Raw genomic sequence first — 26426 nt, forward strand, 5'->3', positions numbered from 1 at the left:
ACTCCTTGTAGGCGGCTCCAGCTGAGGAAGCCATAAACCTCTTCCCCGTAAACTTCTCGGCATCATACTTCTCCTTCAGCTCGTCATAGCACTGATCTAGTTTCATTAGTTCAATTTTACTCGCCTCGGTCTCGCTCATACTAATCTCCAATTCATCGGTCCTCTGAATGAGCAAAGTGTCGGCCACCTCTAGTTTGGATTCCGCTGCCTCTAATTGAGCCTTTAGCTCTTTCTCTCTTGCCTCCTTGCCAGCACGCTCCTCATCATTGGTCTTTTCGACTTGCTCCTCCTGCTCCACGAGATATCTCCATATAGCTATAAGCTATATCAGAATTCAGACAGATAATATTAGATTATCGAGACTTATAATTTAAAACGAAAAACATATTAACTTAAAAAAAATATTTACCCGACACATGTCTCCTCCAGCTAACGGAAGCATATGAGCACGACCTTTACCCGATATCCGACTTTGGTCGTACTCCCCAACGAAACCCTCGGTCTTCCTCAGCGCGATAGTATGATCGGTCGTATCCCAAAAAGAATCATTCCCCTCTCGGTTCACCTCGTAAGTGAACAGACATTTGCCTGCCCCCCTGGAGGCACATGAGAAACCTCAGGATCGTCTGCCCCCCCCCCCCGCGCGCGAAGCGCCCTGCCCCACCGCACCTACCCCTCTCCTCCTCTCTCTCTCTCTCTCTCCTCCCTCCCCCCACCAGCCCCACCACCACCCACCCCACCCACCTCTCTCTCTCCACCCCCCCATGTGGGTAACCCCCACCAGCCCCACCTACCCCCTTTTCTCTCTCCTTCTCTCTCTTCTCTCTCCTGGCCCACCCTTCTACTCCGGGCTCCGTGCCCGGCTTCACCCTCACACAAAGATCGCGCGGCTCCTCTCACATCCTCGAGCCGCGCGGCTTCGTCTACTGGTTCCGCAACAATTTCTCCGGATAACCCTAATCGCGTGCAATCAGAACGCGCGATTTCATTCTCCGGTGTAATTTTTTAACCAGAACTCGACCCAATTACCTTCCCTACGGTTCCAAAGGTCATCTCGGTCTCTACAATCGACTTTCGCAGGATAATTTTCAACTGTTTCGCCTTCCCCGCTTGGGACATATAAATTATTTTATCTAATGATCTTCTCAGCCAGAGAATATATTCTTCTCTACAACAGAGTATATGGAGCAAAATAAATTACGGAGATATATAAAATAAAAAATTAGATTACTCACCCATATTTATTTGACGTGATTCTTGATACTCTTCTCTACTGATTTCACAAGGAATTACTTACTACTAGGCACAAATTTATATTTAAGCACTTTAAATATGAATCCGCTCACCGATTGGGGCCGCAAAATAATAATAAAAATTTATTATTATCCCCACGTCAACGACACAAACAAGAAGATCGAAATACAATTCTACTCTCGACACGATCCGACAACTCTCTCCAATTCGCTCCCACAAGGATTCGAGAGTGGGGGGCTTAATGATATGCCTATTGGCCCAACCCAATAGACCCATATTTACTGGGCCACAGGCCCAACTTAATAGTTATTTCTACGGAGGTCCAATCACATCCAAATAAGGTTGGGCCCGATAAATTGTCTCGGCCCAATCAATAAAGTATAAATAGTACTTAAATTCATTTAATGAAGGTACGCATTTATTATTCAATCACTCCTTCTACAAAAAATCTCTCAGCTATTATTGATTATCCGCACGTCTGACTTGAGCGTCAGAGGGGTTTCCGCCGGATCAACCCCCGGCTTAGAGTACGTGTTTTCTGTTCGCAGGATCCTTGAGTTAATTAAAGTTTTCAGGACTATCTAGCTCGTGAGCACGTGACCTACTTTGCTCTCCCAGCTTTAACACCCCAGGTGATTTATTTTTAACATCATCAATATTGATTTTGTAATTGTATTGGTATTTATATTGGTATTGGTATTGGTGTTGGTCTTAGTATTAGTATTGTTATTAGTATTTTAATATTAACTTTAATATATTATTAGTAGTATTAATATTAGTATTATTAGTAATAGTATTTGTATTAGTATTAATTAGTATCAGTATTAGTATGAGGATTATAATTAAGATTAATACTAATAAAACAATATTATCAATATTTTTCTACTACTTTGTATTGCATATTAACCATTCATCTCACTATTTCGAGAACGTTTTTATTATCGAATATCAGTTAGAACGCTCAATATAATGCCTCGTGCATCGCACGGGTGAAGTACTAGTATGGTGAAATGCCATGGAAGACCAACCCAAGTCCCATTTCCAAACCCGTTCCAAACCCTAGCCCTAATATGTTGATCGCCGATGCATGCTTCTCCGTCGGTTCTGGCCGGCGACCAACCGCCGCCCTCCTCTCTTACACCCTCGTCGGAGAAACCTACCCCTATGGCCCGTACGTTCACTCAAGTAACGCTTCCTACAGCCCCAAAACCCCCGCCATTGTGGTTCAACCCCATAGCTACGTCACTTCCACCACAATAATTCACGACATCGAAGAAGCGCCAACTTGTTTTTTCTCTCATTCGGAGATGGATCTTACTTGAAAGCAATGTGAGCATGCGTTGATCATCAATTTTTCTAGTGCTCGACCTAGTCTTCAAGAAATTCGGTCGAAGATTTATCAATTTTGGCACCTTGCCAAGGAGCCAGTGATAAGTTTGATTTGATCCTCGCCATGTCTTGAGAATTCCAACCAATTATGTAGATATGATCGTGGCTTTAGCAAGAGATTCCAACACCATCGGGATCTCTATGTTTTGCATCTCTAATTGGACGAAAGAATTCAATTTTGATAAAGATAGTACCAGAATCGCTGCACGTATTCGTCTCCCAAAATTGCCATTCTATTACTTTAACTTGCCTTACTTGGTGAGAATTGAGAATCAAATAGGAACATTTCTTCGAGCAGATGAACGTAGCCTCAATTTTCAAAATTTACTTCATGTTCGATTGTGTGTAGAGGTGGATGTTTCGTCATACCTTCCTCACCAAATTTGGATTGGAGAATCGGAGGACAAAGGTTTTTGGTTGGAAATAAATCGATATGAGGGCAACATATCCTTTTGTCTTCGCTGTGGATTTTTGGGACATACACAGGAAATTTGTCGAAAAAAAGTTAATCTAAATAATGTTCCAATTGGCTATGATGATGGAAATCGTAAGGAATCTCACTAAGAGTGGCAGCGTAAGGAGGTTTGTATTTTATCAAAGATGCATGGAAGAATGTGGTATTTGATTTGGAGGGCCAAAACAACGCTGTTGAAGAGGTTGGCATGCAATCTCACACCCCAAATTTACCGGAGAAATCTAATGCAACATCTGGAAGAAAGAAGATGGGAGAGGTAGCCACAGGAAACCGATTCGATATTCTGGTACAAGATGATAAGATTGTTGATGACTCGCTATTGACTCCAAACCATACATCGCCTAAGGCGGATAATTTGGATGAGGTTACTGATCGGAGTAAGATTACTCCAACACCACTATCTTTATAGAATTTATGTTTTGATCATATCATTCTAAAAGACGGGGTATCCAATAGTATGTGTTGATTCATATGCCTATGAAAATCCAATCGTTCTGTTGAGATAGATTACTTCTTACAACATCAGGTGTGGTAACATAATTCTTGTGTGTATACATAAATTAACCTACTAAAAGCTGAATAAAAGAACACAAGAATTTAATGTGGTTCGAATACAAATGTACCCTACATCCACGAGGACCTGCAAACTAGTTCAGATTTAAGTGTACAATATTGGACTTAATAGAAACACTAAGGCAATGTTTGGAAGCGTTTTGGAACTTTGAGAAAATATGTTTTGAGGGAAGAAATTGAGAATGAGAGTAATGTTTGTTTATATTTTGGAAGGAGACAAAATACACTGTAGCAGTCACATTATGTTTAAAGGTGTTAGAAAAATGTATTTTAGAAGAAAAAATTGAAATATGAAGTGACATTCCATTGTTTTTTAGTGACGACATTTTTTACTGTAGCAGTTAAATTATTTTACTGTAGCAGTCACATCATGTCTGAAGGAGAGAGAAACTTTTGAGATTGTTTTGAGAAAATTATTTGAGAAGTGTAATAAATAAAATTTTGTTTTGGAGAATCAACGAAAAGAAAATAAAAACACTACCAAACATTGCCTAAAGACTCCCTTTTTATGTTATACGCCATTCTTGCACACGACTCGAACTTGTTGATAATCAAAGCAGTTCCTCCATCCGCACTTTTGGACTCCCTCCAATGCTGAACTTCTTTTAGACGGCGGATCGACCACTCCCGAGATCTTTACGCACTTCTTCCGAAATTCCGATCTTCTTTATGGCCTGGTAGAAGAAACCCGTCTTATTGCCACACCTGATGCGCATACTTCATCTTGTTGCCACGCCTGACGTGCAGACAGGGTTGCAGCACCGGCTGCACCCTTCAAAGCCTTTATACTGAGATTTTTCGATTTAAAGCTCCATGAGACTCATATGACCTTGAGGGCCTTATATAGGCACCAACCCTAAACCTAACTTGAGCCCTAAGAAATCAATATAACAAGGTAATTGAATCCTAGTAGATTTCTACTTCTATTCTAGATAAGTACAAAAGATACATAACTAGAATATAATACATGGAAATAAATCTAAGTCCTAATAACAATATTACAAGAATATAAATCTAATTAATTCCAAAATAAACATGGAAAACAAATCTTTGTCAATCTTTAATTTCCACGTATGACGGATTTCCTCAATCTTCACTAACATAAATCCGGTGCCAACAATCTCCCCATTTGACATAGATTGGTCAGAATCCATGTTTAACAAGAACTCCCTTTGCAGATGTGTTTTACTCCCCCTGCAACATATATGTTAATGTTCTTCACCCATCTTCGTCTTCTATCAGAGTGTCCCATCACGGGGCATGTTACAACGCAGCGGAATTCGGTGAATGTCGTGACAGAGTTCCGTCTCAACCTTCCTTGTGAGCACACATTGTTTTACAACATCTCAATTTTGGAATCAAGACTTTAGCGATGTCTAAAGGTACCTAGATTAAATGATAGCCTCCAACTCCTCCTCGGGTTAAACTAAATGTTGATAGCTCGAGGAAAACTAAATATTGACAGCTCGAGGAAGGGAGAGTTTTGTTCCGGTGGTGGTTTGGTTCGCAACTCTAATGGTGAAGTGGTTCAAGTGTTTTCTCATTTTTTCGGCAAATGATCGCTTCTTTTTGCAGAAGCTCAGCTATCCTAGATGGGCTGATTATATGTCGGGAGTTGGGAGTCGAGGAAGCGATCTTTGAATCGCACTCAAAGCTTGTATTAGATATGTTATTTGCCAAGGCTACAGTTGCATGGGAGATTCATTACAGTATATCTGCCATTCGTCAGCTACTTCAAGACTCTTGGGTCGGTCACCATGTTTATAGAGAGGCGAATGGTGTTGTCGATGAATTTGCTAAACTGGCATATGAGCACAAGGAGATGAAACGATATTTAGCAAGTGAATGCCCTAGCCAGATTCGAACTTCCATAATCCTTGACCGTGTTAGAATGCCTCATTTTCGTAAAGTTTCGAAGTTTAAATGAAGATGGTGTTTAAGAGAGGTAGCTGCTGCGCAAGCTTGGTTTATTTGATTATCAACAGATTCATTCAAGAGTGGGATCCAAGTTGAAGTATTCTGAGTTTTGGCATTAGTACCCCAATTTGGGGACCTTTAGTTAATTTCCGTAAATTAGTTAGCTATTGGGCTGCTAGTTCTAGGCTTTCCCTTTTTTGCCCCTCTTTGGGCCGTTTTGTAATTTGAAAAGTTAGGGGAGTCTATGTTTTTATTGCCATTGTAGGCCAAAAATTAAAGGGAAAGTGTAAGCACAAGAAAGTCATCTGCAAAATATAGTATTTTGACGTTTGACACGCGCAATTAATTTTAACGGAAAAATTGACGGAAGCTACCCCTATCAACCACAAAGGGGTTATGTACTGACATTACGAACACCCGGGGCCATTTGCAAAAAAATGTAACGACAAGGGGGTCAAATTCTATTTACCGTTTTTCTAAACAACACATATGGTTTTGCCTTCTAATACGAGGGTCACGTGGCCAACAAGATGCCACCCAGAATGAAATTGCATTACACATCTAAGATAATCATTTAGGTACATATTACTTTCATTCAGATTATGATTTTTAATTGGAAATTTTGCGAGAATATTATTGGAAATACTTTATACTTTTGTCATCTTTCTTGGCATAATGTAGAAGTATCTTTTAATGCATTTACATCCCATTTGAAGGATGACCCCTATACTAACGATATATGTTATTTCGAAGCGAGGAGCGATGGTATTTACTTTTTTCTGGTTGCGACGCTTTTTCAAGAGAAATGAACATGATGTATGACTGGAAAAATCATATAGGACAGTCTACACAACTTTATTAGCAAAACTACTTCCCAAAAGTCGTACCATTTAGAGAATGTGCTAAAAAAACATCATAGGCCATTACTTTTTATCTTTTACCTTTTTTTTTGCTAATATTCGGAGCATAGAAGATTTTTTTTTTAGCAATTCGGTATGACATAGGGGTAATAAACAGTACATTAATCTTTGATGTAACTAAACACTAGTTCAATCTTGTATACAAATAATCCTCATATAAAATCCAAAATTGTTAAACTGAACGAGTAATATATTTTGCTTATGTAGGCCTCGACGGAGACAATATGGCTTTGAAAGATTTTGGTTTTGGACAAAATGCACTTCACCCCCTATAAATTTCTCATTTTGGCACTTTCCCCCCTAAATTTTTTAAAAAGGGATACTCCCCGTTCGAATATTATTTTGGTTGCGCTTTGTCCGAAAAGCAAATTTTTGGAGGGTGGGAATGTGCAAAAAAGTAGTGTGTTGCAATGTGTAACAAAAATAACATTTAAAGGGGCAACATACAACAAAAATACTAAATTCCGATCAATAATCCATCGGAGTTTGCTATCGGGGCAATGTGCAACAAGAATAACATTTTGAAAGGGGCATTCACTTTAAAAAACAATAGGGGGTAAAATGCGGGATTAGAAATTTGCAGGTGATGATATGCAATTTGCCCTTTGTTTTTTAATTTTGAGGGGGGAAATGAGGAAATTAGAAAATTATAGGGATGAAATGCAATTTACCCTTAAAAAAAAAAAAGAGGGTAAATTCCACTTTCCCTCCGTGTACTTCAGTTTTGTATCACTTTACCCCTCATACTCTCAATTGCATCGATTCCCCCCCCCCCCCCCCCCCCCCCCCCAAAATTGTCTCAATGTGGCCCTCACTGTTAGTTGTCAGACATTTGACATTAACACCGTTTGATCTAACCTCTGAAATTACAAAAACGCCACCTCTCCCAGTTTAAATAATTATTAGAAAAACAAAAAAAAAATAAAAAGAAAAAAATAAAATTAAAAATTGAAGACAATTGAGACTACCTTGACCACCTCCTCCTGTGTCACGTGATCGAGTTTGCATTCCCACAGACGACGCCAAAATAATGCTGCTCAAATGAGGATTGAACAACCCAACGGTCTTTGAGCTCGAGATGATAGAGAATGTCGAAGGTCACTGCCACGTGTCTTGGGTAGTCAACGAATCTTCCCGCTAATTCCTATAAAATAATTGAAACACTAGATGACACGCCGGGTTTGGCCCGACGATTATCCTCCGACGCTCAAGTCAGAAGATGTAATAATATAAGCAAATAATAATAATTAATTGCCAAATTAGTGTGTATCTTTCTATGTGAAATGAAACATACATTTATAGGTGGATGGATAGGTAGAACTTTTGTAGAAATCCGATGTGGGACAAAGTGTTGTCATTTAAGGGTAAAAAGTATGCTAATTGAATTTTCACATACAATTAGATAAAATAGAGTGACATGGGCCTAATCCTAATTATAATTATGGGCCTAATTATGATTAGCCATATAATTAAGCCCGCCACTTCCAAGTTGGATTACGGGCCCGTGAGCCTTCTTAGAAGTAATATATAAGGCCTCCTATGTCCTTGTAGGGTTTTTTCCTTTTTCTTGTTTTTTGAGGTCTCATTTTCTGAAATTGTGCTTCCGAAATTTAAAGGTTATTTGGTCTTCTTCCAAAGGTATAAATATCTCCTCCAATCTGCTTTCTTTATTTTTCTTGAATTACTATGTCGTTGGTTGAATCCCTTCGTTATTGTTTGGAGTCTCGAAATCGCGTTTGATAAAGGCGTAGAATTTGAATGTCGAGTCTAAGGTTGTTGGATGAGTCTAGCAACGAACTATCTGGAGTTAATTCGGATTCCGATATTTTTGAAGTTCGGAATTCCAAAAATCTTGATAGCCGGGTTGCAAGAGGGCGAAATTTAGAGTTCGGGAGTACCAATTTTTCGAAATTTCAAGTTGTGAGCGAGAAGTTATGTGCGAAACAGTGTAAATGCGTTGTTCGAGGAAAAAATAGGTCTGGCGGCTCGGGCACGGAATTCTGCGCCGAAAAGACGGCTGTGATGTCAGCCCTGGGTGGCATGACGTCACTGGACATCGAGAAGCGGGTGCAATGGGGGCCTAGCGGGTCAACTCGGTCGGGCCGGGCGAGTCTGGTGGCCGAGTCGACTCGGGCGGGCGGGTCAGCCCGGTCGGCTTGGCCAACTCGGTCGGGCAAGTGTGTCAAATCAGTCATAGGAATCGGTCGGGTCAACTCGGTCCGACGAGTCAACTCGGGTAGGAGTGGAACATGACGTCAGCATGGCGTCACGAGGTAAGGGTAAAGAGAGGGCCGCGTGCGTGGAGCACGTGGCGCGCGTGGAAAGGGGTCGTGTGAGGCGCGTGGGGCGCATGGCGCGCATGGAAACTGCTGCTGGGAGCTGTTTCGCGCGTGGGCGCGCGTCCGGGAGCTCGGCGGCGCGTGGGGGGCGCGTACAAGGGCGTTCCGAGCCCGTTTTTTTTCGCCGAACGTCGTGTTTTTGCTGCCAATGACGATGTGGGTCCGGGGTTTTTTTCCGTGGAGTTAGAATCTAGTAATCCTGAGACTTGGTCGTCGTCTTGACGTATTAATGTATTTGGGACGAACTAAAATCTAAAAAATTCCGTGCGCCGTGAGTCAAAGAAAAGAGTTGAACCCGAGGTTGACGAGAGCTTCTTGATTGATGAGGACGAAGGACCAGTCGACCTTTATGGTGGTAGTTCTCATGGGGAAAACTCATAATTATTTTCCAAATTAAATTTTTGATTCTTCCTTTAGAGTCGGTCAACTTCCCGAGATTTTCGATCATCTACGTGTCGATGGTGCTATTGAGATATTGGTTCCGGGTGAGGGATGAAGATGTTACACACCTCCTGATGGCTACTTTATGGTATACCTTGCTTCATTTTGGGTGGGAATCACTTTGCCATCCGACCCAGTTCTTGTTCAAATTTGTCGCGATGTCAAGGTAAGCCTTAGCCAATTAACGCCAAACGCATTTCTCTACTTCAAAGGATTTTTCCATCGCGCTGAGTCTGAGGGTTTTCCAATTTCGGCGAATTTGTTTCAGTCTATGTTTCTTGTGAAGCCGCTTAGGGACAAAGCTCCTAATTTTCATTTTCATTTTCGGTCGAAATGCAAGTTTTTGAAGAAAAATGATAATAAGTGGGGGAGCTGGAAAGAGTTGTTCCTATACGTGCGGAATGATTGGGAAGTTCCGTCTGTATGGGGTGAAGTGCATCCCGTTGAGTGGAGTAATGAATATTCTAGACTTAAAATGGATTGTATCGGAATAGGTTTTTTCGATTATTGCTTCGACCCTTTGACTTTATTTTCTAAGGGTAGAGGAGTTACGATATATTGATTGTTCCATTATTTTTCTTTATAGTCTTCTTGAAGCTAATATTTTTGTATTTGCTGTTTTCGTGTTCTGCAGGTGAGACGATGAGCTATAATGACTTCAAACGTCGTTGCATGAACAATGGATCCTCGAAGCCCGTGTCTCGAAACACACCTCCGGCCTTGAGGCCTGTGGCGAGGGAGTCGGGAAGAGGCACTGCTGAGGATCGAAGTAGAGGGAAAAAAACAGTCCATGGGGTGGGATCGTTGCGTGGTCCGGAGGTGGCTGTGAAGAAGAGCGCTGGAGTCTCGGATCCCAAATCCGCCGACAAAGGTCGACAAGCTATTGTGAGTGCACCCCCGCTGCCTTTGAGTGAGCTCAAGACGCCCTCCGCTTTTCGGGATACCCGTGTCGCCCCTATCACCATGCATGAAAAAAGGCCTCGCACCTTAGGAGCTGAGGAGTTGGTGTTACCGCCCGTTAATGCGTGGAAAGGGAATTTTGTTGCTGGTGTTGATAGGACGCAAAATGGCGGTTCGGTGTTTGACGTTCTTGATAGTGCCTTGGCCGTGGAGAAGGTAATGGGTTTCCCGACGGAGTTTGATTCGACTCGTCTCGCCGGGAAACCTCTGGATGATATGATCGAAGGGTTGGCGTCCTCCTTTGCTCGGGTTGGTACCGTATTTGTTGCACATATCTATATTTGAATTATTATTATTATTTTTAATAATAATAATTCTTTTATTATTATTTTTTATTTTTTATTTTTATTTTTTTAAACTATGACTTTCGTGCCCTTGATTATTGATCGCGGGAGGGGCTTGGAGGCTGAGCATGCCAAGATGCAAGCAGAGAAATTGAACGTTAATTTGTTGTATGTGGGTGTTCAGGGTGTCAATGCCTCCCTTTGCTCAGAGATTGAAGGTTTGAAGAAGTCTCTTGATGAAGAAAAAGGCAAGCTGAGTGCCTTGGAGAAAAAGTGTCAAAGCTTGGCGACCCGTGCGGATGAGGAAAAATCGAGTCTTCTGAAGGCCGAAGCTAGGATTAAGGATCTAAGCCTATCTTTGGAGAACGAGAAGACCGACGCACTTACTTACATGGAAGCTCATAAGGGGTCAGATGACGTCTTGAAGACGCCTTTGGGTTTGATGGTGGTCGACAAGTTCTTAGGGAGCGAGTCTTATACCGAGGTGCGGGATAATTATGCTAGTGGGTTCTTTGCAGAGATCGTGCGGGATATCCGTGGTCAAGTTCGTGCTTCGAAGCTTGTCCCAGAGGCTATCCTACGGGTATGGGTGGAAATCGGAACGAAATTTCCGATTTCTGCCGAATTTGATCCGATTTTTTCCAATTTTGGAACGATTTTTTGTAGTCCGAATTCCGAAATTCAGATTTCCGATTCTTTCCGAAAAAAACGGATCGGAATCGGAATTGTATATGAATTATTCAGAATTTCCAAATTCCGATCCAAAAATAATTCCGAAATTTCCGATAATTTTTCCGAAATGCTCCGAATTTTTTTAATATTTCCTCATTACTAATTTACTATATTGTTTGTAGTTAGGCTTTAAAAAGCCTACTTTAGCTAGACAGCCCAGCAAGGCAGCCCACTTTAGCAATTTTATGAGCCCAAATATTGAATATTCAGAATTTTAGGGACTAAAACGTAAATACCACAAAGTTATAATAAAACCCTAATTTCGTTCTTCTACTTCTTGCGCCGTTCATCTCCCTCATCTCCCTGCTCTGAATTTTTTTTTCTTCTTTTTCTTGCGCCGCTTCACATCTCTCTCATCTGAACTTTTTTTTCTTTCCACCGCTAACTCTTCTTCTCTACCATATGAGTCATAAAACTTACCATATCTTTAATCGTTGCCTTCGCGATCGCGAAATAGAGGCTGGAATTGCTGCAAAATACCACAATCCTTTTTATCTCAAGATCGCCGGAGTTGCTGCCCAAAAGCTATCGTTATTCCCTATAAATCTCCGCCGTGGCCGTTGCTTTTCTTCCGTGCTTCAGTCACCGGGCATAGTGAACGACGTTTTCGAAAATTCTGAAATCCCGATTGTATTTCGAAATGGAATCGGAATAGGAACGACCTTTTGTATTCCGAAATATTCGGAATCGGAATCGAAAGTGATTTTTCACTTCCGAAAAAATCAGAAATTTTCCGAAGGGGTGGATTCCGATCCGATCCGTCCGATCTCCACCCCTACATACGGGAGATAGAGCCGAGCGTTTTGGAACTCTAGCCAGAAATTGGGGCGGAAAAAATTGGCGCCCTGGGTGAGGGTGATGAGTCTGATGAGTTGCCTGAAGCTACTCGAGCTGAAGACGCGAGTGTTGACCCGATAGCCTAGTGGTGCGGTCGTTTATTCGTTTATCCTCGCTTGAGTAGTAGTATTTCCTTTATGAATTATTTTTAAGACTTTTGTCTTTTTTTTTTCTTTTTTTTTTTTTATTTTAATTGCATGTATTTTCTTTATAACTGGACTTTTATTTTTATGTCCTTTCAATTTCGCAATTTTTGTGCTCTTTGGTACTTAGTGGATGATGAGTCCCCTAAGTTTTTATGTAGAGGCTCCGCGGTTTCGCCAATTTTTTCTTAATTTAGCGTTGCGGAGTCCTTGAGAAATTGATTTCTCTATCAATTTAAGCGTTGGGGAGTGAGAAAATAAAGTTCGAGTTGGCCGGACCCTTATGATCCTTGTTATCTTCCCCTTTAGCTTTAATCAGTGATATATTTCTTTTTTGTTTGAGTGTCGTGTGGTCACTCTTTGATTCAAGGACTACATAATAATAATAAAAATAATAATGGAATTTTAGAATAAAAATTTAATTGACATGATATCAAGTAAAACGGTCGCGGATTGGGGTGGGCAATATGCCTCAAGCTAAAGCATTTTATTTAACTTTATGTGGCAAGCGATATGCTGCCAACTTATTACATAATTTAAAGTGTTCCGGCGAGCGGTATGCTCCCGACTTATTCCATAGTTTAAGCATTACAGCGAGCAATATGCTCCTGATTTATTATTGAAAAAAAAGTTGCACGCCTAAGGTGCTAAGCGAAATATTTCTTCAAATTCCCTATGTTCCAAGTCCTTGGAACTTGACGTCCATCCATATGCTGAAGCCGGTAAGCTTCGGTACTGACCACTTGAGTAACCTTGTATGGTGCTTCCCATTTTGGGTCCAACTTCCCTACAGCCTTTGAGATCCCAAGTTTTCGAAGTACTAAGTCCCCTACCTGAAATGATCTTGGTTTGACTCTTTGGTTGTAGTCCCGCGCCATTCGAGTTTTGTAAGCCTCCATTCGCGTAGAAGCGCCCTCTCTAACTTCATTCACAAGATCCAAACTTGCTCTTATCGCCAAATCATTGTGTAGGATTGAGTAGATGGATATCCGCCATGATGGTTGCCCTATTTGGGCTGAAACGACGACTTCCATCCCATAAGCGAGATTGAAAGGTGATTCACCTGTGGAAGTTCGGGGAGTTGTACGATAAGCCCATAAAACACTAGGGAGCTCCTCGACCCAGACGCCCTTTGCTTCTCCTAATCTGGCTTTGAGGTGTTGCAAAATGGTGCGGTTTGTAACTTCAGTCTGGCCGTTAGCTTGAGGTTTTCCTACTGAAGTCAAGAATTTCTTCATTGATAGCCCTTCACACTAGTCCGCGACCTTGCTTCCGCATAACTAAGTTCTGTTATCTGATATTAGGGCTAGTGGTATCCCAAAACGGCATACCACATTCTTCCATAGAAACCGAATGACGCCCACTTCAGCTATTTTAGCCAAGGGCTCTACTTCCACCCACTTGGTGAAATAGTCAACCGCCACGATTAAGAATTTGCGTTGTCCGCTAGCTTGTGGGAACGGCCCCACCTGATCTATCCCCCATTGAGCGAAAGGAACCGGGCTGTCAATTGGTTGGAGAAGAGATCCAGGTACATGAATAATGTTAGCGTGCATTTGGCAAGCTCTACATTTCTCCACTAACTATCTAGCGTCTTGACGCCTTGTTGGCCAGAAGTATCCTTGGCGTAACGCTTTGACGGCTAGTGCTCGCCCTCCTAGGTGGTTCCCACAAATTCCTTCATGAATTTCGCGGAGGACGTATCTTGCTTCGTCCGATCCGAGACATCTTAGGTAAGGTACCGAGAAACCTCTCTTGTACAGCTCCCCCCAATAAGTAGGAATCGAGCGACTTTTATTTTTAATTTTCTCGCCGCTGCTCTGTCCTGGGGTAACTCTGACGTGGAAAGATACTCTATTATTTCGTCCTTCTAACATCGAGTGTTGCTGGTACAAAGGATTCGTGTGCCCATTTCTATCTCGGGTTTGGCGGAGGAGAGAAAGGTGATCTTGCGACTGTCGAGCTTTGACATAGAACTCGCTAAGCGAGCCAACTTGTCTGCCATGGCGTTTTCGGCTCTAGGTATTTTCTTGACTTCCACCTTCTGGAAATTCGCAATGAGACGCTTAACTAACTCGAGATACTTAATCATACTTTCTTCTTTGGCTTCATATGTTCCTAAGACTTGGTTTACTACTAGTTGGGAGTCACTGTATGTAACCAACTTCTTAGCTCCAGCTGCTTGAGCTAACTTCAATCCAGCTACGAGGGCTTCGTACTCCGCTTCATTATTTGAGGCTGGAAATTCTAGCTTTAGTGCGTACTCCAGGGCATCGCCTTCAGGACTCATGATCCAGATTCCTGCCCCACTGCCCCCCGTAGTAGAGGAACCGTCTACGTAAACTGTCCAAGTTGGGGCAGAACACGTAGATTCGCTAAAGGTCATTTCGCCGAGAAAATTTGCAAGGACTTTTGCTTTGATCGCGGGGCGTGATCGCAATTCTATCCCATACTCGCTGAGCTCGATTGCCCATTTGGCCATCCTCCCCAATGTTTCAGGACTTTGGAAGATTTGTTTAAGAGGGAAATTTGTCAACACTACCACCTAGTGTGATTGGAAATAAGGCCGCAGTTTTCGTGCTGCCGTGATTAATGCTAGGGCCAGCCGTTCTATGTTTTAATATCTCTGGTCGGATCCTCGTAGGGTGCGACTGACATAGTAGATAGGTTGATGCCCTCGTTCACCTTCGAGCACTAAAACCGCACTGATTGCCTCTGACGTAGTTGCTAAATACAATAAAAGTTCATCTCCTTCCCTTGGTTTGGTCAGGAGGGGTGGCGATGCTAAGTATTGCTTCACCTCCTGGAATGTTTTTTGTCACTCTTCCGTCCACTTGAAATTCTTCCCTTCTCGCAGCACTCTGAAGAAAGGAAGTCCTTTGTCTGCTGAGCGGGAAAAAAATCGGTTCAGTGCTGCCAAACAACCGTTCAATTGTTGGACATTTTTTATGAACTTGGGCGGGGCCATGTTGATCAGGGCGTCAATCTTAGGTGAGTTTGCTTCGATTCCTCGCTGTGAGATCATGTAACCTAAGAATTTGCCACCCTTCACCCAGAACGAGCATTTCGAAGGATTCAACTTCATTTTCTATTCTCTGAGAATAGCGAAGCACTCTTCGAGGTCCTTCAAATGGTTTTTGGCCTTAGCGCTTTTAACTAGCATATCATGGATATACACTTCCATGTTATTCCCAATGAGATCAGCGAACATGGTGTTCACGAGCCGTTGATAAGTCGCTCCAGCGTTCTTGAGGCCGAATAGCATTACCTTGTAGCAGTATATGCCTCGATCGGTAATGAAACTCACTTTATCTTGGTCTTCAGGGGCTAGTTGGATCTGGTTGTACCATTGGTATACATCTAGAAAGTTTAACAACTCACGCCCTGAGGTAGAATCCACAAGTTGATCGATCCTTGGGAGAGGGGAAGGATCTTTAGGACAAGCTTTATTTAGGTTGGTGAAATCCACACATAAGCGCCACATTCCCCCCGATTTCGCCACTAGGACAAAATTTGACAAGCATTCGGGATATTGGACCGGGCGTATCTGACCAGCCGCCAGGAGCTTTTCGACTTCCGCTTTGATGTGTTTATTATGTTCTGGTCCAAAAGTCCTTTTCTTTTGTTTTACCGGCTTGAGTTTCGGGTCAACGTCGAGCTAATGAACAAGTTTAGATGGAGGAATACCTTCGAGATCTTCTGCTCTCCATGCAAAAACATCAGCTTTTCTTCGAAGGAAATCTACGAGCTTTGCTTCGGCTTCGGGCTCGAGGCTGGTTCCTACTCGGAGTAGTTTATTTTGATCGCCCGGGATCAACTCTACACTTTTCAGTTCTTCTACTGCTGCGAGTCTTGTGCCGCAGGCATCTTGATTGGTCGAGGGGGTGATGAGGTCGTCTTTAACAGCCATCACCCATTTTCTCTTTAGAAAATTGGGAGTGTCATCCCCTCCTCCCACTTGCTTTGTGTTCCGAAGTTGAGGTGGCTTCAATGTTAGAGTAGGTGACCAACAAGCCAACATGTGGCTGTGGTCTTTCGTATTTATTATTGTAATAAACGAACCTTTATTCGTATTAATGATAAAAGACCTTGGTATTCTATATCTTTGTCCCTTTGTCACAAGCATAGATATAGTCCTTACAAGTATTACAAGTACTAGTAATTGATCGTTAGGATCGTGAGACATTTACTTAAGTATTATAACTGTTAAACGTGTTCCAAGTCGAAGGGTTACGCCACCAATGAGGATATCGGTCTTTCCCATTAAGAGACTAGCACTTAGTGTATGTGTACTGCATCTCATCAGTAAACGGTATTGTGATATCGACATGCATAAGTGGGTGCTCGTAAGTTGACGAGTTCACTGAACTCCCTCACCCTAAAAATCTCTAAGTGGTTCCCAATAATCGAGTAGAGATATCTATGGTATAGTTGTACACCATTAGTCCTTATGACCTAGACATCACCGTGAATTCACTAGAGGACCAGCTGTATCGTGACCTGTCCCTGAGTTCCACCGAGGACCATCCCAAGGGCCAGTGTTCGTGCAGTCCGAAATCTAGTGGGAGGTCTGTGCATTGTAGTCGGGGATTCGATCGCTAGAATAGTCTTGGATGTCTTGTGTGTTCTGAAAGTTTGTAATCTTCTAAGTCTCTGGCCAGAGCTGACTAAGTGATGATTAGAGAATTCGATTCTCTAAGTCATGCACGTAACGATTACAACACTTAGAACGATCACACGGTCATTGAACATATAGAGAGGTCTCGATGAACCAATGCCTCTAGTTCAATCGGGACATATGAATCGAATGGACCGTACTGTACGTTAACTATATCTGAAGGTTCTTGCAGGCACTTCATTTGTATCTAAGGAATCATGACGCGTAGTTGCTAGACGCCAATCTTGATTCGTTGGGTGATTAAGGTGAATCGAGCTTCATCTTAATCGTAACTCTAAGGGACGAGTTTTGACCACAAAGGGTTGTGGGCCCACGACTAGCTTACACCTGAACCATCGAGGGTCACACTGCTCGTGCACATGAGATCTTTGAATAAACGGTCAGAGATAAAATGGTTTATCTCTGCATGATTGGAAGTCAATATGATTGGGTTCAACATTCGTAATTTGTAATTATGAATGAGAATAAGAAAATAAAAAGAATAGGCGAACATTGTAGTGGACTTTCTAAATCGGGAAGTTTCCAAATTTTGAAAGTGCACTGAACTAGGGTTTCCACTTTTGGAAAGTTGGAAATTGAGAGTTGGCACTCGTAATGACGAGGACTTTATAATGATTCCGAAAATGTAATCGTTGCAATTTTTCGGTCATTGAATTGAGAGAGACGAGCAAGTAAAAGTACTAGCAAACTTAAGCTGTTGGGCCCGGTCCAACTTAAGCCCGCTAGGGTTTTATGCAAGACACTGTAAATACAAGATTTATAGGTCTTACCCACACACAACACAAAACCCTAACCCTAGCCGCTCACACTCTCTCTCACTCGGCCCTCTCTCCTCGGCCACCGCGCCGCCGTCGCCGGAATCGGCCATCCGTTGGCCGATCCCTTTCGGTATAATTTTCCCTCTTTCTTTTCTTCCGTTATTTCTAACTATTACGTGTCTAGTGCCATGTGTTTAGTAGATCGAAGTATACGAGGTGGAATCCGAGAGGAGGAAGATCGAAGATCAAAGAATCGAGGAGCAGCACACGAGCCGAAGTCGCACGCAACCCCACGCGCCGCCCGAAGACCACGCGTGAGTTACACGCGCCGCAGTGGCCGTCACGCCCCTGCTGCCGCTCCACCGCTGCTGCCCCGGATTATACAGATTGGTTTCCGTAGCAATCTCGTCTTGCTTAGTGCGCCTACATCACGCTTCAAGAGGTAAACTCACGATTCATTGTTCTTGATTCGTATACGTTTAAATTAAATATGTATTTTCGTTCTTGTATGATTTTATGTGAATACATGAAATTTGATTTATATGTTACGAGCATGTTATTTGATTTAAACGCGAGCATGCTAAATTGATTTAAATTCGGTTAAATTATTGAGCATGTATGTTGTTTTTATTTTCGCTGGAAGCGCAAAGGTACGCAATTAATTGTTATAATTATCGGGCATGTGTTTATGTGTTTTAAAGTTGTTTAAATCGCATAAATTTTTTTTTTTCCGCTGCGTACACGTGCCCGAAACCCAACAGTGGTATCAGAGCTCGTTGCGCAATTAATTGCGTTTATTTATATATGCTATGATTTTATGCATGTTCGATTTATTAAAGTAGTTATTGTTGTATTATGTAATTGGGAGTTTTCGTAAGTTTAAAATATTTTTGAAATATTGTTTAGAATTTTTCCAGCTTTAAAATTGTTTACAATTGGAAAATCGGATCTGAAATTATTTTTAAAATGTCGGTTTTTATTTTGTTTGGATCGAACCGGTCGAACCGGCCGGTTCGAAGGTTGTGCATGATCCAATTGACCAAATCGAAGTGGATTCGGGTCTGTTAGACCGGTTCTCGGCCTAACTGACCCGGCCCACTGATTTGGGTCAACTGGACCGGGCAGAACTGGACCGCATCGGTCCGAACCGGTCAGACCGGTTGGGCCGAACTGGTTCATTGAAAAAAAAAAAAAATTGATTTCTAAAATTAAACTTAAAACAAATTGATTTTAATTTTCGGAAAATTATTTTCAATTAATCCCAATTAGATAATCGAGTCAACAATCATCTATTTTAGTAAATAGGTGTTAGATTGATTAATTAATTTAAATCGTTAAATTGATTTCAATTAATAGAACACATATATAATATTGATTATAAGTTCAACTTAATTAGTAGTACCTCAATATTATATGAATGATTTATGCTAGTTGAGGTTCTATAATTATTTTGAAAAACCCGATAATTAATTAATGTAATTAATTATGTAGTTAGGTCGTATGTTCCTCTTAGGCCAATATACGTTTCCATATACCTTTAGAGAACATAGATGTAGGAATCACATAGACCAATCCGAACTTTCTGATGAGATAAAATTTTTAATAAAAATCCCTCATCCTGAATCTTATTAAGAATCATTTCATGCTATAAAGAAATACCCAATCTGTTGAGTTATTTCTTTCCTTCTGCCAACGGTTGGATTATGTGTAGCCCTTCACTGTAGTGCAGTAAGCCGTGTTAGCCAGGAGTGCTATGGTGGAGCAAGCTGTAATTCAATTGACATAGCGATGAAGGTAGCCATAGAAAAGGGTTATGTTGGATTAATGTGGTCGGCTAGATTAACTAGGAACTGCATTAGTTTGGCATAATCAAGTTCTATGAGCATCTTTGATTGGTAGGTTAGACTTGACACACGACGATTTTGATATTCGCGAGATTAACTTAGGTCATTATCAAGTGTGAGGAAAATTAATTTAGGGTCATATTGTGGATATGATTGATTGCGATCTACCTTTGGGCAAATATAATCGGGCTAGATTAACTACGGGTTATATTTGTCTATTGGACCTAAATCCCATTAAGAAAAATCAGTTTTCTCGTTTGTCTACTAGAGGGAAGTGGAACTCGATAAAATTAGTGGGAGAACAATTAAATAACATAAGACCAAACATTTAATTGCAAACAATCATTTAACGCGAATCTCTAATAATCCTCTTCTCTATACCTCTCAGATAATCATTTCTAAGAATCCCATAATGTCAATCCTCGACAATAAACTCAATGGCCCAAATTACCTAGATTGGTTGCGTAGTCTTAAGCTTGTGTTAACCGTTGAAGGGCGTCTCTACGTTCTGAACGAGAGACTTCCCACCACTATACCTGCCACAACGACTGATGCTGAAAAGGAAACTTATGAAGCTTGGAAAAAGGATGACACTCATGCTAGGTGCTATATGATAGCCGCCATGGAGCCCGCGCTTGCGAGGAAATATGAGTCTCACAAGCATGCTTTCGATATAAAGGCTCATCTCGATAGCATGTATAGTGAGAATATTAGGGCATCGAGGTACGCTGCTACAAAGGAGTTGATCACGGCGAGACTGCGCGAAGGGACTTCGGTCCACGAGCACTGTCTCAAAATGATCACTCTCCTTGAAATGCTAGTGAATCTCGATGTCACCCTTTCGGCTGAGCTCTCGTTGGATTTGATCATGTTGTCTCTTCCTAGTTCATATGAATCGTTCATAGTGAACTTCAACATGAACAAACTAGATCCTCCCTTGGTTGAGTTGATGAACATGTTGGTCAGTTTCGAGTCCACCATTAAGAAAGAGAAGTCTGTTCTCATTGCTGCTACTTCTGGAAAGAAGAGTTCTTCCCAAAAGAAGAGAAAGGAAAGAGTTCCCTTCCCAAACATCAAGTTCGAAGTGGGTGAAGGTAGTGGGGGCCCCAAGGCAAAGGTCAGCAAGCAAGTTGATGATGCTTGCCATCACTGTGGAAAGAAAGGACATTAGCGCCGCAACTGCAAGGCTTACCTAAAGCAGAAAAGTTCTGAAAAGGGTACGTACTTCATTGACGTAAATTTGTCTGTCAACTCTTCTTCTTGGGTATTGGATACGGGCTGTGGCTCACATTTGTGCAATGATTTGCAGCTAATGACAAGAAGTCAAAGACTTAGAGCGGATGAGACCTTCCTAAGGATGGGGAATGGAGCAAGAGTTGCTGGTGAAGCCATTGGTACAATTTACTTAAATGTTTTGGATTCTAGTTTTCCTATTGTTTTGAACGATTGTTTATTTGTTCCGTCCCTCATTAGAAACCTTATTTCTATTCCTGTATTAGATATTGAAGGTTTTACTTTTGTTTTTGGAAATTCGATTTGCATTATACAAAAGAATGAGAATTTGATTTGCAAAGGACGACTATTAAACAACTTGTATGAACTAAATCCAAATGAAATACCTATTAATGTTATATCAACAAAAGGTAAGGAGATAGATCAAAACCCCGCACAACTTTGGCACGCTAGATTAGGTCATGCCTCTTTAAGAAGGATGAACGATTTTGTCAGTGAAGGATTGTTCTCTTTGGAGGACGTGAAATCACTACAAACTTGTGAATCTTGCCTTAAAGGGAAAATGACCAAATCACCCTACAAAGGGAAAATGGAACGAGCCGAGGGTCTTTTGGATTTGATCCATACAGACGTATGTGGTCCACTAAGTGTTAGTGCGAAGGGTGGATACAACTACTTCGCTACCTTTACCGACGATTATTCTAGGTATGGGTATATGTACTTGATGAAGTACAAGTCTGAAACATTTGAAAGGTTCAAAGATTTTAGACACGAAGTGGAAAAGCAACTCGGACGAAGTATTAAGAAGCTGCGATCCGATCGTGGTGGAGAATACTTGAGCATCGAGTTCATTGACTATCTAAAAGAGAATGGGATACAACCCCAATGGACTCCACCGGGAACTCCTCAACTTAATGGAGTCTCCGAACGTCGGAATCGAACTTTATTAGATATGGTTCGATCAATGATGGGGTTCACGAACTTACCGGTATACTTGTGGGGTCATGCACTTTGTACTGCCGCGTATTTGCAGAATAGAGTTAACACCAAACCAGTTAAATCCACACCTTATGAACTTTGGCATTCCCGGAAACCCAACTACAAACATATTAGGATATGGGGTTGTCCCGCTTATGTGAAGCGGATATTGGGAGATAAGTTGGATAGTAAATCCGACTTGTGCTATTTTGTGGGGTATCCCGAAGACTCAATGGGATACGAGTTCTATTATGTCAAAGAAGCAAAGACGTTTGTTTCAAGAAATGCCACCTTTTTGGAAAGGGAGTTTCTATCCGATAGAAAAGGCATCATGATAGAACTTGAAATAGTTCAAGAACCACAAGGTGAAGTTCAAGCGCAAGAACAAGTAATCGAACCAATACAACAATCCACTAATATACCTCCTGAACCTACGGTACGTAGATCCGAAAGAGTTCGGAAAATGCCGGATTGGTTATTCCTCATCGAGAATGATGAAGATCATGATGATCTTGGACAAGATCCAAGAACATACAATGAGGCCGTATCGGATGCGGACATGGGACATTGGCTGACTGCCATGAAATCCGAGATGGACTCCATGTACTCCAGCAAGATATGGTGTAACACCCTCAAGAAAACAATAAGAATTTAAGAAAGAGATTTTGAAGACGGACTTGTTAAAATCTTTTGGAACAAATTATGAACTTTGAGAAAAACCACTTTGAATTTTAGAACCATTTCCCTTTACTTCAAATCTAACCCACAATCGGAAAATAAGATTTTTCATAGAGAGTGTACCATAACATGAAAGGGATTTTGAAAGCAATCTCGAGGTGGCGGAATAATCCACATAAAACATTACCGGGGTTTAGAAAACACTCGTAAGACAGCGGAAGGAAATAAACTTTATTTAAGATACCCCCGTTTACTAGACCGGGTTCCAATCAGAGTACAAAATAAAATTATACTATGTGATTAGTTTTTTTTTTGATAAAACGTTGCGTAGAAAATACGAGTAAAATGATCTAGGCAACAAAGCTCGTGATTCCTCGAACTCCTCTCCGCCGGCCTCCTACATAGCTTGGAGAACCTGAAAAGATAATTTGCATAAAAGCATGAGCCCAAACACTGGCTCAGTAAGGACATTAGTCTTAGTCTGACGAACTCACGCCTCTCTCATCGCATCTCTCACGACCTATGGGAGTCCTAAAGTATTCGTCTATGTTCCTTTCTGTCTATGTTATTATACGTCATAATTATATTATGCACATGTTGGGATCCCTAACGTAAGCATCGGCAATAGACGTTTATATGCTGAGCCCGTCATTTGGTGGGAGCTAACCACCCTGTTGTTCTATGGTAACTGTTGTTGGGATACCGGCCCCCCGTATCCCGTGTCTATTCAACCGTAGCAACGTTACAATTTTGACTCTTCTATAGTAGACCATGCAATACCAATTAATGACTCGATGAATGCACGCAAGTCAAAGATCTTAATAGCAACACGATAAAAATTCCAATCATATCATTCACGTAATTCGAAGGAATTAAATCACATAATCCGGAAGTAATTTCCGAGGATATAGTAAGCACATATAGATTAAACATTAGTAATAAAAACACATATACTTTTACACGTATATACACATAGGTACTTATATATATATATATACTTATACATATACGTATATACTCAAATTTATAACTATGGGCTATAAGTTTCCTCAACCCGAAGGGAGTACGCCTATAACATCATAGGTCTAAACTATCGATATACATATACATATACTTACATATATACATACTTATACCTCATAAGAGTAAAACACATTATTCAAATAATCATCACATAATACCTATTCAAAGGACTATAGAAAATCAAATCTAGTAGAAGTACTAGAACATAGAAAGTTTCAAGAACAACTTATAGTTCCAAATATATACTAGTCTTTGTATCTTACTTATAAGTACTCTAATAATGGTTCTCTAGATTTAACATTATAATCTATATTCATTACCATATTAAATCATGTCTCAAGAGTTTAAATCATGCTCACAAAGGACCCCTTTAATTCAAAGAAATTCGTTTTTTAGGAAAATCGGACAGTTTTGACACCTTAACTTTGAAATTACATTTCTCTTAGACCATAACTTCACAAATTCTGAAACTTTGACACAATACTCCTGTATGAGTCTAAAAGACTAATTTAAAACAGTTTTCCAAAATAACTAGTAGACTAAGAGAAATGAGTAAAAGAGTGCAGGAGTGTGGTCACACTTTCAGAAACAGAACCAACCACTTTGAAAATACCCAATAAATCACCCTTTTGTTAAAACAATGTAGGACTTTGCAGAAAACTGGTTTTATAAGTTATAAATATATTCCAAGTGGAATCAAGGGAATCAAACTAGGAAAACATCGATTTTAAAAGCAAATCCTCAGCTGACTCAAAAACTGTGCAGGTTTAGTAAATAATTCATATCTTAATCATCTGAAATCCGATTGATGATTAAAATATATCAATTTAAAGAAGACAGAAATATCTAGTTACCCATGAAATTCCTTGATTTTATGAAAACAGGGCATCTGTGAAACATGCAGTAAACTCCGAGGCTGAGAACCTGAAAATTCATTAGTGTTCTATATATACATCTTTGATCAAAACAGATCTGGCAGTTTAGGCACTATAACTTCAGAAATCATATCTAAGTCTAGTTTATAGGGTTAAAACAGTTTATGAAGAAACTCATCTATGTAAGAGATATAATCAATTTAGTGCAGTAACACAAGCAGAATTTCAGAACAGATCCACTAACTTTAAAAATACCAATTAATTCATACCTTTACTTAAACACTACCAAATTTTGTGGAAAGTCAGTTTCATAAGCTTAGAATCATATTCAAGTGGAATCAACTCAATAAGATTAGTATAAAACAGTATTCAACACATAATTCGTGGATGACTCCGAAACTGTGCAGATTCAGAAAAAGGTTCATAACTCACTCAATACAAATCCGATTTATGCATAATTTATATCAAAATGAAGCTACCCGAAAGTTCTAGACTACCATAAAATTTCATAATTTTGGCTTAAGAATTACCCGATAAGACATGCAAAACAAACAGAGGCTATGAAACTGAAATTCAGTTAGTGTTCATCAAGAACTTTATCTTCTAAAGCTCAAAATTAAAACCTCAAACATAAAATTAATTAAACACATATAATTTATATTAATTAAGTTATTATTTCAGTAAAGACCAAGGTCCTTACCCAAGAGAAATCGAAGATGGAGGAGTAAGAAAACCAAAGGCTCGGTGGATTTTCGGCGGGTTTGGCTTGGATGTTCTTGGATGGCTTTGGGGCTGAGTTTGATGGATGTTCTTGGATGGCTTTGGGGCTGAGTTTGAAGGATGTGAAGGGGTTGTTTCTTGAAGATTTTAGCAGAATTGAAGAAGAGGAGTTTCTCTTTCGAGAGGAGTTGAAGAGAGAAGAGGAAGAGGCTTGAGGGGAGCTTCTTGAAGTGAAAGAAGAGAATTCTTCTTGGGATGTTTTTGATCGATGGAGAGGGAGAGGGGAGGGCCTTTTTGGCTGATGTTTGGTGTGAAGAAAATGTAAAGAGGAGGGGTTTATTTATAGGGGAGATGAGGCCCTTATTTGCGATATAAAAGACATTGGGGTTTTATTAGCAATTTTGGGAGAACATACCTTGGGGCTTCTTAGCAATATAGAGGAGAAGAGGGGAGTCCTTTGTAATTAATAAACTTAGGGAGTAATTCATTTTCCCTCACACACAACACACGGCCAATACACACACTAAAACATATAATTCATATAGATTAAATAGGATACCAATTAAACTACTAATTTCACATCATCTCAATCCTAGATTAATTATCAATTAAAGCACATCATTAAAATCCATGGACTAAAGCACATAATTCGTTAAATCACATAATTAGAATCAACTACTCAATTAATAATAATGTCTACTTCTAAAAATACTATAATGTATCTAAATCACATAAACACATAGAGAACGTATATATTGCTATTCGATTCATGAAATGCACGTATATTCGTATTTACTATATGTTAAATATAATCATATATAAATGCTTATGAAAATGCGGGCTGTTACATATGGACCTTGGTAGATCCACCTAAGGGAATTGTTCCTATAGGCTGCAAGTGGATCTATAAGAAGAAAATTGGAGTAGATGGAAATGTATCGGCCTATAAAGCTAGATTGGTAGCAAAAGGATACACTCAAAGGCAAGGTGTTGACTATGAGGAAACTTTTTCGCCAGTCGCGATGCTGAAGTCCATTAGGATTTTGCTGGCCATAACTGCGTGGTACGACTACGAGATATGGCAAATGGATGTGAAGACCGCCTTCCTTAATGGAGATATTGAGGAAGAAATTTACATGGCGCAGCCGGAAGGCTTCATATCTTCTGGAAGTGAGCAAAAGGTTTGCAAGCTCCAGCGATCCATTTATGGATTGAATCAAGCATCCCGTAGTTGGAACATTAGGTTCGACTCAACTATCAAAGAGTTTGATTATGAGAAATAACCCGGAGGAACCTTGTGTATACAAGAAGGTTAGTGGGAGGGCAGTGATATTTTTAGTGCTTTACGTTGATGACATTTTACTCATTGGGAATG

General features: G+C 40.6%; 1 protein-coding gene across 1 annotated transcript in view; it reads right to left on the bottom strand.

Moving 5' to 3' along the window:
* Positions 1 to 25363, bottom strand: part of LOC148769176 (uncharacterized) — a 98155-nt gene extending 72792 nt beyond the window's left edge. Inside the window, exons 1-2 of the mRNA XM_088820927.1 lie at positions 25032 to 25363; positions 22386 to 22848 (exon numbers count right to left, since the gene is read on the bottom strand). The gene's annotated coding sequence lies outside the window, so the exon portion shown is untranslated. The remainder of the gene's footprint in view (positions 1 to 22385; positions 22849 to 25031) is intronic.
* Positions 25364 to 26426: the final 1063 nt, after the last annotated feature.

This window comes from Erythranthe guttata, chromosome 7 (genome assembly GCF_056151865.1).
Source record: "Erythranthe guttata isolate IM_541 chromosome 7, IM_541, whole genome shotgun sequence".
NCBI classification, from domain to species: Eukaryota; Viridiplantae; Streptophyta; class Magnoliopsida; order Lamiales; family Phrymaceae; genus Erythranthe; species Erythranthe guttata.